Genomic DNA, 15650 nt, shown 5'->3' with positions numbered 1-15650 from the left:
AAGGCTCCTCCTATGCCATGGAGTAGGTCTCTTGGGCCTTAGAGAATTGATTCTCTAAAGACCTGGCAGGCTGGATTACCTTGAACCTTAAAATGGAAATATATCAAAATGCTCCATGATGACACCCACTTAGGGAGAGATGCTCTTACCACTCTTGTATCTTAGCTGTTTGTGACATAGGGGCTTCATAAAACTGTAAAGAAAGTGACCCAAGTGTGTGTGCTCTGCTCCAAATATAACACCCAGAGTCACCTCCCTCCCTCTCCCCTCCTGATGCCAATACAACACTGGGACACACACCCTGGGGAGGACTGGCAAATTGACTTCACCCAAATGCCCTCTGGATTTAAATATTTGCTAGTATTAGTAGACACTTCACTGAATGGGTTGAAGCCTTTCCTATCAGAACAGAAAGAGCTACTGATGTGGCCAAGTACTTACTAAAAGAAATCTTACCTAGGTTTGGACTATGAAGAATCTTACAGAGTAATGATAGACCCTTTCTTGTAGCCAAGATTATACAATAGCTGGCTCAAGTGTTAGGAATTAACTATCACTTACACTCACCATAGAGACCTCAGTCCTCTCGTAATGTAGAAACAGCTACTTGAACTGTAAAAAGGACTGTAGCCAAGCTATGCCAAGAAACCTCAGAGGCCTGGGTGTCTATGTTACCCATAGTCTCATGAGAATGAGAGCTGCACCTAAAGAAAATGTACAAGTAAGCCCTTTTGAGCTCACCTCTGGCAGGCCCTTTCTGAAATTTTATCTGCTAATAGGTGAGGAAATCCTCCAGCTATTATCTCACACAAATAATCTAGGACAGGTACAAAAAACATTACAGAAATATGGAAACAAAATTCTACCTGCCCTCTGTAAAGACTACCAAAACAAACAAGCTAAACCATCAGACATGGTATATTTAAAAACCTGGAGGGACAACTGTCTTGATTCCAAGTAGAACCCAGATGGAAGGGCCCACATCAGGTCCTACTAAGCACCTCAGGGATACCAAATTGGGTTTATTGATCTTGAATTTAACCTATTTCTTTTAACCTATTTCTTGTGAGTCCTCATAGGGACCACAACCTGAGACCTGTTCTTTTTTAAAGATTTTATGTATTTTTGGAGAGATGTGAAGGGAAGGAGAAAGTGAGGGAGAGAAACAGCAATGTAGGAGAGATATATTGACTGGTTGCCTCTCTCATGCCTCCAACCAGGAAGCCTGGCCTGCAGCCGAGGCATGTGCCCTGACTGGGAATCAAACTGGCAACCCTTTGGTTCTCAGGCCAGCACACAATCCACTGAGCCACTCCAGCCAGGACCTAAGACTCACTCTAATGAACCCATAAGGACTTCAAGCTCCTCTTCAAGAAACAAAACCTTGTCACAGACTTCTGGCCAAGATGGAGACAAAGGTAGACACACTGCACCTCCTCTTACAACCAAAAGAAGGACAACAACAAATTTAAAAACAAAAAAACAACCAGAACTGACAGAAAATCAAACTGTATGGAAGTCCAACAACCAAGGAGGTAAAGAAGAAACATTCATCCAGACTGGTAGGAGTGGTGGAGATGGGCAGCTGGGTGGGGAGGACTCGCAGCAAGGCAGCAGAGGCAGGCTGGGGCAAGATGGTGGCTGGAGGACCAGCAAAACAGTGGATTGCAGACTGGGTGGTCCCACACTGGTGTGCAGATAAACTGAGAGGAACAACTGGGGAGTAAGACAGACTATGCAACCCAGGGTTCAGGCATGAGGAAATAAAATCTCAAATCCTCTGACTGGAAACACCTGTGAGGGTTGAGGCAGCAGTGGGAGAAACTCCCAGACTCACAAGAGTTCATTGGAGAGACTCACAGGGCCCTAGAGCATACACAAACCCAAACACCTGGAAATCATCACCAGAAGGGCCCAATTTGATTGTGATTAGTGGGAGAAGTAACTGAAAATGGGCAGAGAGCAGAGCAAATGGCACTGTTTCCTCTAGGACCCCTCCCCCACTTATAGCCTCACAACGCAGCAATGTGGGTTGCCCTGCTCTGGTGAACACCAAAGGCTCCACCCCTTACTACAAAACAAGCATGCTGAGACAAAAATAAAAACAAAAAATAAAAAAACACACACATAAAAACAGCCCAAGTGAAAGAACAGATCAAAGCTCCAGAAAAAATACAACTAAGTGATGAAGACATAGCCAACCTATCAGATGCACAGTTCAAAACACTGGTGATCAGGATGCTCACAGAATTGGTCAAGTATGGTCACTAATTAGAGGAAAAAATGAAGGCTATGCTAAGTGAAATGAAGAAAAATGTACAGGAAACGAACAGTAACAAGAAGGAAACCGGGACTCAAATCAACAGTTTGGCTGAAAGAAACATCCAACCAGAAAAGAATGAAGAAACAAGAATTTTAAAAAATGAGGAGAGGCTTAGGAAACTCTAGGACATCTTTACGTGTTCCTACATCCAAATTATAGGGGTACCACAAGGAGAAGAGGAAGAGCAAGTGGAAAACTTATTTGAACAAATAATAAAGGAGAACTTTCCCAATCTGGCAAAGGAATTAGATCTCCAGGATGTCCAGGAAGCTCAGAGAGTCCCAAAGAAGTTGGACCCAAGGAGGAACACATGAAGGCACATCGTAATTACATTACCCAAGATTAAAATTAAGCAGAGAATCCTAGAATCAGCAAGAGAAAAGGAGGCAGTTACCTACAAAGGAGTTCCCATCAGACTGTCAGCTGATTTTTCAAAAGAGATCTTAAAGGTAAGAAGGGGATAAAAAGAAGTATTCCAAGTCATGATAGGCAAGGACCTACATCCAAGACTGCTCCATCCAGCAAAGCTTTCATTTAGAATGGAAGGGCAGATAAAGTGCTTCTCAGATAAGGGCAAGTTAAAGGAGTTGATCATCACCAAGCCCTTTTTATATGAAATGTTAAAGGGATTTATCTAAGAAAAAGGAGATAAAAATATGAACAGTAAAATGACAACAAACTCACAGTTATTAACAACTGAACCTAAAAAAACAAAAACAAATGAAGCAAATAGTTAGAACAGGAACAGAATCACAGAAATGGGGACCACATGGAGGATTATCAGAAGGGCAGTGGAAGGGAGAGGGAGGGGGAAAGGTACAGAGAATAGGTAGCATAAATGGTAGGTGGAAAATAGACAGGGGGAGGTTAAGAATAGTATGGGAAATGTAGAAGCCAAGAACTTATATGTAGGACCCATGAACATGAACTAAAAAGGGGGGAAATGTTGGTAGGAAGAGGGGTGTGCTGGGCAGAGGGGTGTGAAGGGGAGAAAATGGGACAACTGTAATAGCATAATCAATAAAATATATTTTTAAAATAAACAAAACCTTGTTACAGATAAATAATATAGTAGCTAGACCATAATATAATTGTCTTTCTCATATTTCTGACACTCTTCCTACTAGCCTGTCAATATGCTCAGTCTCCTCCCCAAGCAAAGGAATTTTTCTGTTTCTGTTAGATTTAACCCTTATTAGATAAAGTCCTTGGTCTTCCAGTCCATTAACCTTCTTGTCAAATTGTCCCTCTAGGATACAACAATTCCATGTCAAGATAATGAAACTTTGGGAATTCCAGCCCATCCCTACTTTAGAAGAATCAGCCAGTGGCCTCTCTGCTCTAGTCTCAGATCTCATTCCCTTGTCCCCCTTAGGTCAGGCAGTGAGATACTTCCATACCCTACACAGGCAGGGACCATGACCCTTGTCAGGAAGAAGCAGTTACTGAAGACATAGTGTCCTACCTCATCAACCCTAAAAGATTTTAGGGATGGAAGTCTCTAAGGGGGGAATGAGGAATAAAAAGCCAGGAAAATTCCTTGACAAGTAGAGTAAGATAAACTAATACAAAATAATTAGCAGTTTATAACCAGCTAATGAATAATAAGTTTTTATTTTCCCTGACCAAGGGCACTTAGGCGCAAATAGGTTCATACATTCCAGACTTTATTAAGATAAAACAATCTTGATATTGGTCCCTCTTCAATGACATTCTTGATGACATTCTTTGAAAACAAAACTAAACAGAAAATAACCCATGACCTCTCTTTATGCATATTTTGATGAATCAGCCATTGAAGGACACACCTGAAAAGCTAGTGAGAACTCCCCTAGGATTCCGGCCTGCCAAAGACAGATAAAAAGCCTCAAGACAAAGTATCCACAATGTGCTCTTGCTAGAGCACCTTTACACCTTGTATCTCTGCTCTCTTTCTCCTAGACTCTGAGAGACCCCATGAGACTTGCAACCAGAGTAGCAACAGGCAGTGAGCAGCAGCTTGATTCAGGCTTACCCCCTGAATCTGTCTCTAAGGCCCCCTTTTTCTCTGACTCTCCACTGAGCTCATTTCTGTCACTATAACTTTTATTTTTTCAGTGAGCTAAAACAGCCCTGCCTGGGCTCTCTCCTATTGCTTCTTCTACAATATCTCAAGCCCTTCCTGGTTTCACTGTCCCCAGCTTTAGTAAATACACTCTCAAAGTCACCTGGACTTGTATTGTGAAATCTTTCCTACACAAAGTCAAGAATCCACACACTACCTGTTGGCCCAAATCAAACCTGCTCTGGGCCCTGTCCCCATCTGGTAACAACAAATTATCTAACCTTATAAATTAGATGACTTGTGTCCCCTGAGGAATTGTGGTGGGGCGTTGTGAGAAGTTGAGGGTGGAGTAGGTGGCTCCAGCATCTACCAGAAAGGTGGTGGGGTGCCCACTGAGATAATAATTTCACTCAGTATATTCAAGGAAGCAGAGAAAGACAGGAGCAGATTCCTCAGGGGAGAATCATTTAGACTCCTGGAATTGTTGTCCTTTTCTTTAAAATTGGACATTCTTTAGTCCAATGTCCCTTTTCCCTGCAGTATCAGCACATACATCTCCATTAATGCTTGGTGAGGTAGAGGCTATTCCTGAGGCTTTGGGGCAATTTCCCTTGATTTAAGTTAAAGAGTTTTCATTGTGTGGATTTAGTTTTACCGGCCTTTGCATCCTCACTGTGCTAGCTAAGTATGGATCTCAGAGAGAAGAACATTTTGATCATTAAGGGATGATTTTTGCATAGTCTTTCTCAGCTCCACATGGAACCTATTAGCAAAATGAGGGCTTAACACAGACACCATATGGTCATCTAGAGTTAGCCCCAAGTAACCCTTCCAGATATTTTCTAAGCAGTGCCTATATTTAGAGATCAATTCTTTTTCATTTTCTGCACTATTGAATATTTGACTGATCTATTTTATAGGAATCTTATATGATACCACTATGCCAGTGGTGCTATGGACCAGTTTATTTTAGATGGGTGGTCAACAGGGTGGACTCTAAGAGCTTGTCTCCAATTTCTTTAGCTTTGTGATAGGCCTTGGGTGTATATTTATTTAATTGTAAACCTTCAGCAACTCTGACCCAGTTCTCCTTTTTCAAACCATAGGCAGCATCTCCAGGAACCTCAAGAAGACGGACTAATTGATAAAAGTCTGAAAACCCTGGAGAACATACCCCTAAGACTAATTAATCTGAGTTGTGTAGAAAATTCCTCTGTGTTTGTTTTCATGGGTCATGGAAATCTTTGATTACAGTTGGTTAGTCAAATTGATACCAGGGCTTTACAATGACTTGTTTGGCAGTTGAGGTCCTTCACCTTCCCATCTCTTCTCTGGGATCTGCACACTGAGGGAGCAAAACCAGGGTCTCAAATAGCTCTAGGAAACTGAGGACAGCCTAGCGAGAGACATGTAAATATGAAGAGAGTCAGAATAATGGCATGGGAGACAGGGACAAGTTGGAAGGAGTGGGGAGACAAGAGAGGAAAAGGAGGGAAGTGGGGTTATCTTTCAGGTTGGAGTGAATGAGGGAGTAACTGTTGGGGAGGAGGGTCATTGAGAGATTGGCTCAAATGATGTAGACTCAGATTATTGAGTGGCCTGATTAAGGTTCAACTGAAAAGGCCGGTTTTCAACTTTATACTAGGAGAAATAAGCAGACCATTGTTTAGGGACAATCTTGGATCCTTAGCATTGCTTTCTAATTATTTTTCCATTGAAATTTAGAAATCCCTCCTCAAGTACCAAAAATTAATTTTCTAAAAGTTTTCATAGAACTTGAAAGTTAGAGAGGTTGGGCCTCATGTTCTTTACTTACTTTTAAATTTTCTCTGGGGGTTATTTCTCTCTTTAGGTTTCTTTCTCTTTTTCAACCCATTTTTATAATGTACAGTGCCCATATTAATGTTTATGTCATCTATGTTTTTAATGTATTAGTGTAATTTTATACATTTCCTAATAAATTTGTTATAACACTATACAGGAGAAGAGCAATTAGCATTGCTATCTATGTCTCTGGAAGCAGGTGGATTTGATTCCTTGTTCAGCTGCTTATTAACTTAGCTTTGCCTCCAAATGCCTCACCTGAAAATTCATCTAAACAGCCTGCTGTGAACTTTAATGAGAAAATGTGTCTAGAGATGTAGTGTACAGCACAGGGAAGGTAGTCAATGGTAGTATAATAACTTGGCATGGTGACAGATGGTTACTAGACTTAGTATGGTGATCACATCATATGCTATATAAATGTTAAATTGCTATGTTGTACATCTGAACTAAATATAACATTATATGCCCACCACATTTTAATTAAATTTTTATTTAAAATAAGATCAATAAAATAATTACATAAAAAAGAAAATGTATCTAAAGCAATTGAGTTACTAGTAATCAAGTTGTCTGTTTTATACTAGTAGTTTTTCTGATGTTGTTTCTTTCAAAATATAGATTTCTGTTTCACACAGATTCTCAACTAGAACTGTCTCAAAAGATAGTGGCATCAGTTCTGGTTCCACACATGTCTGTTACACCTGATCCCCAAATTGTACACCAGCATCACATGACCTAATGTCCTTTCCAAAACCTCAACCAAGAACCGTACTCATCATGTTTACCAGGACCATTATTCTGTGATTCAGCCTCTGGGAATTCACCAAGCTATTCACCAAAATTTCATATCTTCCTCTTTCTTCTTAATATAACTAAATTATATCACACAAAAAAACAGTGTCAACTAGCTGTTTTCTTATAATACTTGGATTTTTAAATCTCTGAGCTGTCTTTTCTTTAACATTAGACCATGCAAAGTTGCGGTTTCAGTTTTTGTTGTAACTCAGCTATCCACAGGATTGGGCGTTGGGTTTAATTTTCAGAAATCTCAACCCAGCTAGCTGCTAAAGGAGATAGGGATTTTTAAAAATATATATATTTTATTGATTATGCTATTACAGTTGTCCCATTTCCCCCCTTCTCTCCCCTCCACCCTGTACCCCCTCTCCCACCCACGTTCCCCCTCTTTAGTTCATGTCCATGTGTCATACTTATGAGTTCTTTAGCTTCTACATTTCCCATACTATTCTTGCCCTCCCCCTATCTATTTTCAACCTACATTCTATGCTAGTTATTCTCTATACCCTTTCCCCCTCTCTCCTCCTCCCACCCCCCTGTTGCTAACCCTCCATGTGACCTCCATTTCTGTGGTTCTGTTCCTGTTCTAGCTGTTTGCTTAGTTTATTTTGGTTTTGCTTTAGGTGTGGTTGTTAATAATTGTGAGTTTGCTGTCCTTTTACTATACCTATTTTTTCTTTATCTTCTTTTCTTAGAATAAGTCCCTTTAGCATTTCATAAAATAAGGGCTTGGTGATGATGAACTCCTTTAACTTGACCTTATCTGAGAAGCACTTTATCTGCCCTTCCATTCTAAATGAGAGCTTTGCTGGATAGAGCAATCTAGGATGTAGGTCCTTGTCTTTCATGACTTGGAATATTTCTTTCCAGCCCCTTCTTGCCTGTAATGTCTCTTTTGAGAAATCAGCTGACAGTCTGATGGGAACTCCTTTGTAGGTTACTGTCCCCTTATCTCTTGCTGCTTCTAGGATTCTCTCCTTCGTTTTTACCTTGGCTAATGTAATTATGATGTGTCTTGGTGTGTTTCTTCTTGGGTCCAACTTCTTTGGGATTCTCTGAGCTTCTTGGATTTCTTAGAAGACTATTTCCTTTGCCAGATTGGGGAAGTTCTCCATTATTATTTGTTCAAATACTTGCTCAATTTGTTGCTTTTCCCCTTCCCCTTCTGGTACCCCTATAATTCAGATGTTGGAATGTTTAAAGATGTCCTGGATGCTCTTAAGCTTCTCCTCGTTTTTTTAAATTCTTATTTCATCATGCTTTCCTGCTTGGTTGATTCTATCTTCTTCCTGGTCCACTGTATTGTTTTGAGACCCAGTTTCCATCCCTTCATTATTGGCTCTCCTCCGTATATCTCCCTGCATCTCTTTTATGGTAACCTGCATCTTTTCATCTAATTTGTGCCCAAAATCAACTCATTCTGTGAGCTTTCTGATCACCAGTATTTTGAACTGTGCATCTGATAGATTGGCTATTTCTTGGTTGCTCAAAAGGATGAGTCCTGGGGGACTGATCTGTTCTATTGGAAACATATCTCTCCCTATCTCTCCTTTTTTTTTTTCTTTTTTTTTCCGGTCTGGTCGCTCTTGTTACAGTGGGGGGCGGAGCCTTAGGTGTTCACCGGGGCTGGGCACCCCAGTCACCAGATTGTGACATTATATGTGGGGGTAGGGGTAGGAGGAAACAATGGCGGTAGTTCCGTTCTCCTGGGATCTCAGTCTCTTCTCTGGGCTCCTGGGCTGCGAGCTCTGCCCTGGTCCACAATCGCTGCCTCACTGGGTCTGCCAGCCGCACCTTGCATACTCAGAGTCCACCGCTGCGTTCTTGCGCACCAGATGGCTTTCGTGCCAATTTTACACCCAGTTTTCCCCGACCTCCGAGCGCCGCCGACCCACGCCTGCCGGGCTCGTCCACTCCTACCAGTCTGGATGTACGGGTCTACTTCAACTTCTTGGCTGTCCGACTTCCATTCAGATAAATCCTCTGTCAGTTCTGGATGTTCTTCTGGTCATAAATTGTTGTTGTTCTAATCTTGGTTGTGTGAGGAGGTACGGTGCATCCACCTATTCCTCCATCTTGCTGGAAGTCTAGGATTTTTTTTTTAGGACAGTCATAGAAGTGTTCTATCCCTTACCTTGACCTTAAGCTGAGAATTTAAAGCCCAGAGCTCATTTTCTTTCTGCACTTTGAAGCAACAAACCAACTACATTATATCTCTCTTTTTCACTAAAATGTTCTATGGCAGCAACTACTTGGTTACCCCAAAACCTTACCTCATAGTTACTTCTCTACAGGTATCTTGCAGCCCCAGCCTATTGATGACAATACTGTCACCTAGGAATGCCTGGAGCACTCACCCAGCCCATATTACTTGAAGTAGTCCCACATTTCCCCCACCAGGGTCAGTGTCGTGTCTGGATTGACCATTGTTCTTACTGTGATTGCAGGATGCACTTCAACAAAAACCATCAGGGAACTTTGAAAAGTAAGATTTATTACTCTCAGCTCCTGGAAAATACATGGCATGCTCAAGGGCTACACAGCAAGGTTGAGGGGGCATCAAAAGAGGGACAGCAGACCTGCTTCATTAGGGTCTGGGCATGGGGGTGTCTGGAGCTTCATGGGGTCACTCATTACTGGTCAGTTTGAAGCAGAAGCATGGGAATTAGGGCACAGGAAACCGGAGGTAGGATTGCTGAAGTAGGCCATTATCTATGTCACCCAGGGTTTTCTGACAGGGACTTCATGGGTGTGGAGAGCCCCGTGTCTTACCTGGTTGTTTTGCTAGCCACTGTGTCATACAGTTTGCAATATGTTTGTTCAAAATAGATGTCTTGGTAATCAGCATTTAATGTCAGGCACTTACACTACCACAGGCAGTAATTTTAGTCACTGTTTTGCCACTACATGCCATGACAGCCAATGTTTTCTTTTTAAAAATTTAATCTTAGTTGTATTTTTTCATTACCATTTTAGTCCCCTTATATGCCTCACCCCTGGTAATCACCACACTCATGTCCCTGTCCATGAAATTTTTTGCCTTTTTGCTCAATCCCTCTACCCTCTAACCCCTCTGCACACTAGCTGTCATCTGCTTCCCACCTATGAGTCTGTCTCTGTTTTGCTTATTAGTACAGTTTGTTCATTAGGTTCTACATCTGAGTGAAATCATATGGTATTTGTCTTTCCCTGACTGGCTTATTTCACTTAGATAATGTTCTCCAGGTCACTCTATACTGTTGCAAAGGGTAAAATTTTCTTCTTTTTTTTTTTTACAGCCAAGCAGCATTCCACTGTGTAAATGTTCCATATGTTTTTTGTTTGTTTGTTTTTTTAGCAGCTGTCTACATGATTTATTAGCATTGGTTTGATGAAGTTAGTGGGAAATATGTCTAAACAAAGCTGACTCAACCCTCTAACACATAATACAAATGCTTCTTTCATTACATTCTTTACAGTGGCACAAACCCCTCCAAAACTTTTTCCCAGAACTTCCCCATTTAAAAAAGTCATAAAAGTACATAAAGCCATAAAAGTATTAGGGAGAAAAAAATAATTTTTAGAACTCCTCCTGGGGTGGGAAAGGCTTTTTAAAATATGAAATAAAAATTGGTACATTAACTATATATATACTTTAAACATCATAAACCAAAAATTATGACTGGGGAAAAAACTTATTATTTGTAAGATATAAATGGCTAAGTTTCCTAATGCCCCCAAAATATTGAAAAAATCACTAACAAAATTAGAAATTATGAAGAAAAACAATTTTCGATTGCACATGTCAAACCACTGCCACGTGGCCTTCAGAAGGCAAGGGTACCAGGCAAGACTAAAAAGAAAGCTTAGTTGTCAGGCTACACAGGGTGGCACCCAGACCCTGAGATTGTTCCCCTAATTCCACCACTGCCAGATTCATGCACCAACTCAAATATTTTGTTGGTGTGAATATAACACATTCAAAACAGTGAGTTTCAATTTGAAGTTAATTCTAACAGGTTTTCAAGTCTTTATAATAATTCTCAGCCAGAGTTTCGATAACAAGGAATAACAATGGATGGCTTCACACATGGTCATCAAAAGTCTGTGATTCATCTACCTTCATCCTTTCCAAAACCATCCCAGCAGTCCAGGGGAAACGTATGGCTGGACAACATTGTTTCTAAACCCCAAACTGTTTGTGGTTCAATCACATCACATATTCCTTTGTTCTTAGAAAATAAGAGAACTGGATTAGAAAATTTTCTCCAGGATTGAAAGGATATTTCAAAGCTAAAGCTAAATTTGTGAAATTTTGTAATTTGTTGTCAAAGATGGTCACACCATTATACCAATGTACATATGTTGAGTACTCCTTAAGGGAGAAAAAACAAAAAACCTCCCAAGCTATGATCACCACCTTCATACATCCCAACAGATATATTATTAAAACAATAAATCACATGCAGAATTCAGAACATGCAACAATGTCTTTTATTATGTGTGGGTTTTAGAAATTATTTCCTCAAGCTCTCCATACACAGGCAAAAGTGTACTGTTTGATTTGCAAAACTGATCATTGCCTACAGTAGGGGAAATTATCCCTAAAACATGCTTAACCAGGAGACCAATTTATCTGCCAACCTCCAAGAACATGAAGGTGAACGTGATAGACAGACTGTCCCCCATCTGAGTCTTCGTTCACTACCATTTGGTAACCCTTCTTCAGGCCTAGATCAGCAGCATATTTTTTGCCAACAATCATTAAATGTCCAAGAAGACTTTTGTCAGCATCTTCTGCTACAGAAATCTGGCTTATATGCTTCTTGGATATCACCAGAAAATGCTTTGGTGCTTGAGGGGAAATGTCATGAAAAGCAAGACACTGGTCATCCTCAAAAGTGATTTTGGCTGGGATTTCCTTGCAAATAATCTTCCCAAAGACTGAAGATTCCCATGGTGATCCCAGGCCGATCCCAGGTGATCCCAAAGATCATGTCGCCACCAGGCTGAGTGGCCTGAGTTTTGGTGATCTTATCTGCCAGAGCAGCCTCCCTTCCACAAGGCAAGGCCACAGTGGGGAGAAGCTGTGGGAGGGGGGAGCAGGGGGAGCTGGGAGAGGGCAGGAGCCATCCCATAGTTTTTTAAATACACTCATCTATTGATGGACACTTGGGCTGCTTCTAACACTTGGTGATTGTAAATAATACTGCAATGACAGAACATATATATGGGTGCTTATGTTCTTTTGAATTAATGTTTTGGGTTCCTTTGGATATATTTCCAGAAGTGAAATTGCTGGGTCAAAGGCAGATTCATTTTTAATTTTTTGAAATATCTCCATTCTACTTTTCACAGTGGCTGCACCAGTCTGCCTTCCCACCAACAGTGCAAAAGTGTTCCCCTTCCTCTACATCCTCACCAGCACTTGCTGTTTATTGATTTATTGATGATAGCCATCTGACAGGTGTGAGATGGTGTCTCATTGTGGTTTAATTCGCATTTCTTTGATGATTAGTGATGTTGAGCGTCCTTTCATATGTTTATTGGCCATCTGCATGTCCTATTCAGATCCTTTGCCCATTTTTTAACTGGAATGTTTGGTTTTGGGTGTTGAGTTTTCTAAGTACTTTATAAATTTTGGGTATTAACTCCTTATCAGATGTATCAGCAAATTCTCCTATTCTGTGGGTTGTCTTTTTATTTTGTTGATGTTTTCCCTTGCTGTGCAAAAATGTTTGAGTTTGGTGTAGTCCCATGTGTTTATTTTTTCTTTGCTTCCCTTGCCTGGGGAGATATATCTGATAAAAAAAAATTTCTACAAGAGTATCAGAGATTTTGCTGCCTATTTTTTCTTCTAGGATTTTTATGGTTTGTTTCTAACATTTAAGTCTTTTGTCCATTTTGAATTTTTCTTGTGTGTGGTATAAGAAGGTAGCCTAGTTTCATTTTCTGCACACATTTCTCTAATTTTCCCAACACCTTTTAGTGAATAAATTATCTTCCAGGCAAACATTGTATGTGCTTGCTCCCTCTTGAAAATATTAATTGACTTTAAATGTGTGGGTTTATTCTGCTGGCTCCCCCTGTGTCATTGGTCAGTGTGTCTATTTTCATGCATGCTGGTACCAGGCTGTTTTGATTACTATGGCCTTGTAGTATAGGCCATAGGTAGCCTATATGATATTAGGTAGCATGATTCCTCCAACTTTTTTTTCTTCTTTCTCAGGATCACTGTTGCTATGTGGGGCCTTTTGTGGTGCCATATAAATTTTTGAAATATTTGTTCTAGTTCTGTGAAATACTGCATTGGAATCTTGATAGGAATTGCATCAAATCTATAGATTGCTTGGGATAGTAAAGACATTTTAACTATGTTAGTTTTTCCTATCCATGAACACAAATGTGCTTCCTTTTATTTGTATCTTCTTCAATTTCTTTCTTCAGTGTCTAATAATTTTCCATGTACAGGTCTTTTACACCCTTGGTTAGGTTTATTCCTAGGTATTTTATTCTTTTTGAAGCAATTATGAATGGGATTGCTTTCTTAATTTCCTTTTCTTTAGTTTGTTATTGGTATAAAATGCAACTGATTTCTGGATATTAATTTTGTATCCTGCTACTTTGCTGAATTCATGTGTCAATTCTTGTAGTTTCTTGGTGGGATCTTTGAGGTTCTCTATGTATAGCATCATGCCATCTGCAAATAAACATGGTTTCACTTCTTCCCTTCCAATTTGGCTGCCTTTTATTTCTTCTTCTTGTCTAATTGCTGTGGCTAGGACTTCCAGTATTATGTTGAATAAGAGAGGTGAAAGTCAATATTCCTCTCTTCTTCCAAATCTTAAGGGGAATACTTGAAGTTTTTGCACATTGAGTATGATGCTGGCAGTGGGTTTGTCATGTATGGCCTTTATTATGTTTGGAATGTTCCCTCTATTTCCACTTTGCTAAGAATTTTTATCATAAATGGATGCTGGATTTTATCAAAGGCTTTTTCTGCATCTATTGATATGATCATGTGACTTTTGTCCTTCATTTTATGTGGTGAAACACATTTATTGATTTGTGAATGTTGTACCAACCTTGCATTCCTGGAATAAATCCCACTTGATCATGGTGTATGATCTTTTTGATGTATTGCTGAATTCAGTTTGCTAATATTTTGTTGAGGATTTTAGCATCTATGTTCAACAAGGTATTGTCCTGTAATTTTCTTACTACATAGTATCTTTATCTGGTTTTGGAATTAGGATAATGCTGGCCTCATAAAATTAATTTGGGAGCCTTTCCTCCTCTTGAATTTTATGAAATAGTTTGAGAAGAAGAGGTGTAAGTTACTTCTCAGATGTTTGATAAAATTCACCTGTGAAGCCATCTGGTCCAAGACACTTGTTTGTTGTGAGTTTTTTATTACTGCTTCAATTTCATTAGGTGTAATCTGTCTATTCAGATTCTCTGATTCTTCCTGATTTAGTTTTGGAAGATTGTATGTTTCTAGGAGTTTATACATTTCATCGAGGTTGTCGGTTTGTTGGCATATAATTGTTCATAATATTTTCTTACAATCCTGTGTATTTTATTGGCATCAGTTGTTATTGCTCCTCTTTTAATTTTGATTTTATTTATTTGAGTCCTCTCTTTTTTCTCTTGTTTTGTCCATGTGGTCCTATATAGTTGTTCCTGAAAACCTTTCTCCCCTTTCCCCCATTATCCACTCCTGCCTCCCCTCTGGTTACTGTCAGTTTGTTCTTAATTTCAATGTCTCTGGTTATATTTGGCTTGCTTGTTTGTTTTGTTGATTAGGTTCCACTTAAAAGTAAGATCATATGGTATTTCTCTTTCACCCCCTGGCTTATTTCACTTAGCATAATGCTCTCCAGTTCCATCCATGCCTGTTCCAAGGGTAGGAGCTCCTTCTTTCTCTCTGCTGTGTCATACTCCATCATGTAAATATACCATAGTTTTTTTATCTATTCATTTACTGATGGGCACTTAGGTTGCTTCCAGCACTTGGCTATTGAGAAATTGTGCTGCTATGAACATTGGGGTGCAGAGGTCCTTTTGGATTGGTGTTTCAGGGCTTTTAGGGTATAATCCCAGCAGCAGAATTGTTGGATCAAAAGGCAGATCTATTTTTAGTTTTCTGAGAAATTCCATACTGTTTTCCAAAGTGGCTGTACCAGTCTGCATTCCCACCAACAGTGCACTAAGGTTCCCTTTTCTCCACATCCTCTCCAACACTTGTTATTTGTTGATTTATGATGTCCATTCTCACTGGTGTGAAGTGATATCTTGTGGTTTTAATTTGCATCTCTGTGATGACTAGTGATGTTGAGCATCTTTTCATATGCCTTTGGGCCTTCTGTATGTCCTCCTTGGAGAAATGTCTGTTCAGAGTCTTTTGCCCATTTTTAACTGGGGTTTTTGTCTTCCTGGAGTGGAGTTGTGTGAATTCTTTATATGCTTTAGAGCTCAAAACCCTTGTCTGAGGTATCATTGGCAAATATATTTTCCCATACAGGTTGGTTCCCTTTCATTTTGCTAAGTTGTCTTTAGTTGTGCAGAAGCTTTTTATTTTGATGAAGTCCCATTTGTTTATTCTTTCTTTTATGTCCCTTGCTCTAGGGGACATATTGGTGAAAATATTGCTGTGTGAATATCTGAGATTATCCTGCC

The sequence above is a fragment of the Phyllostomus discolor genome, chromosome 12, assembly GCF_004126475.2.
Source record: "Phyllostomus discolor isolate MPI-MPIP mPhyDis1 chromosome 12, mPhyDis1.pri.v3, whole genome shotgun sequence".
NCBI classification, from domain to species: domain Eukaryota; kingdom Metazoa; phylum Chordata; class Mammalia; order Chiroptera; family Phyllostomidae; genus Phyllostomus; species Phyllostomus discolor.
This window is presented reverse-complemented; position numbering follows the sequence as displayed.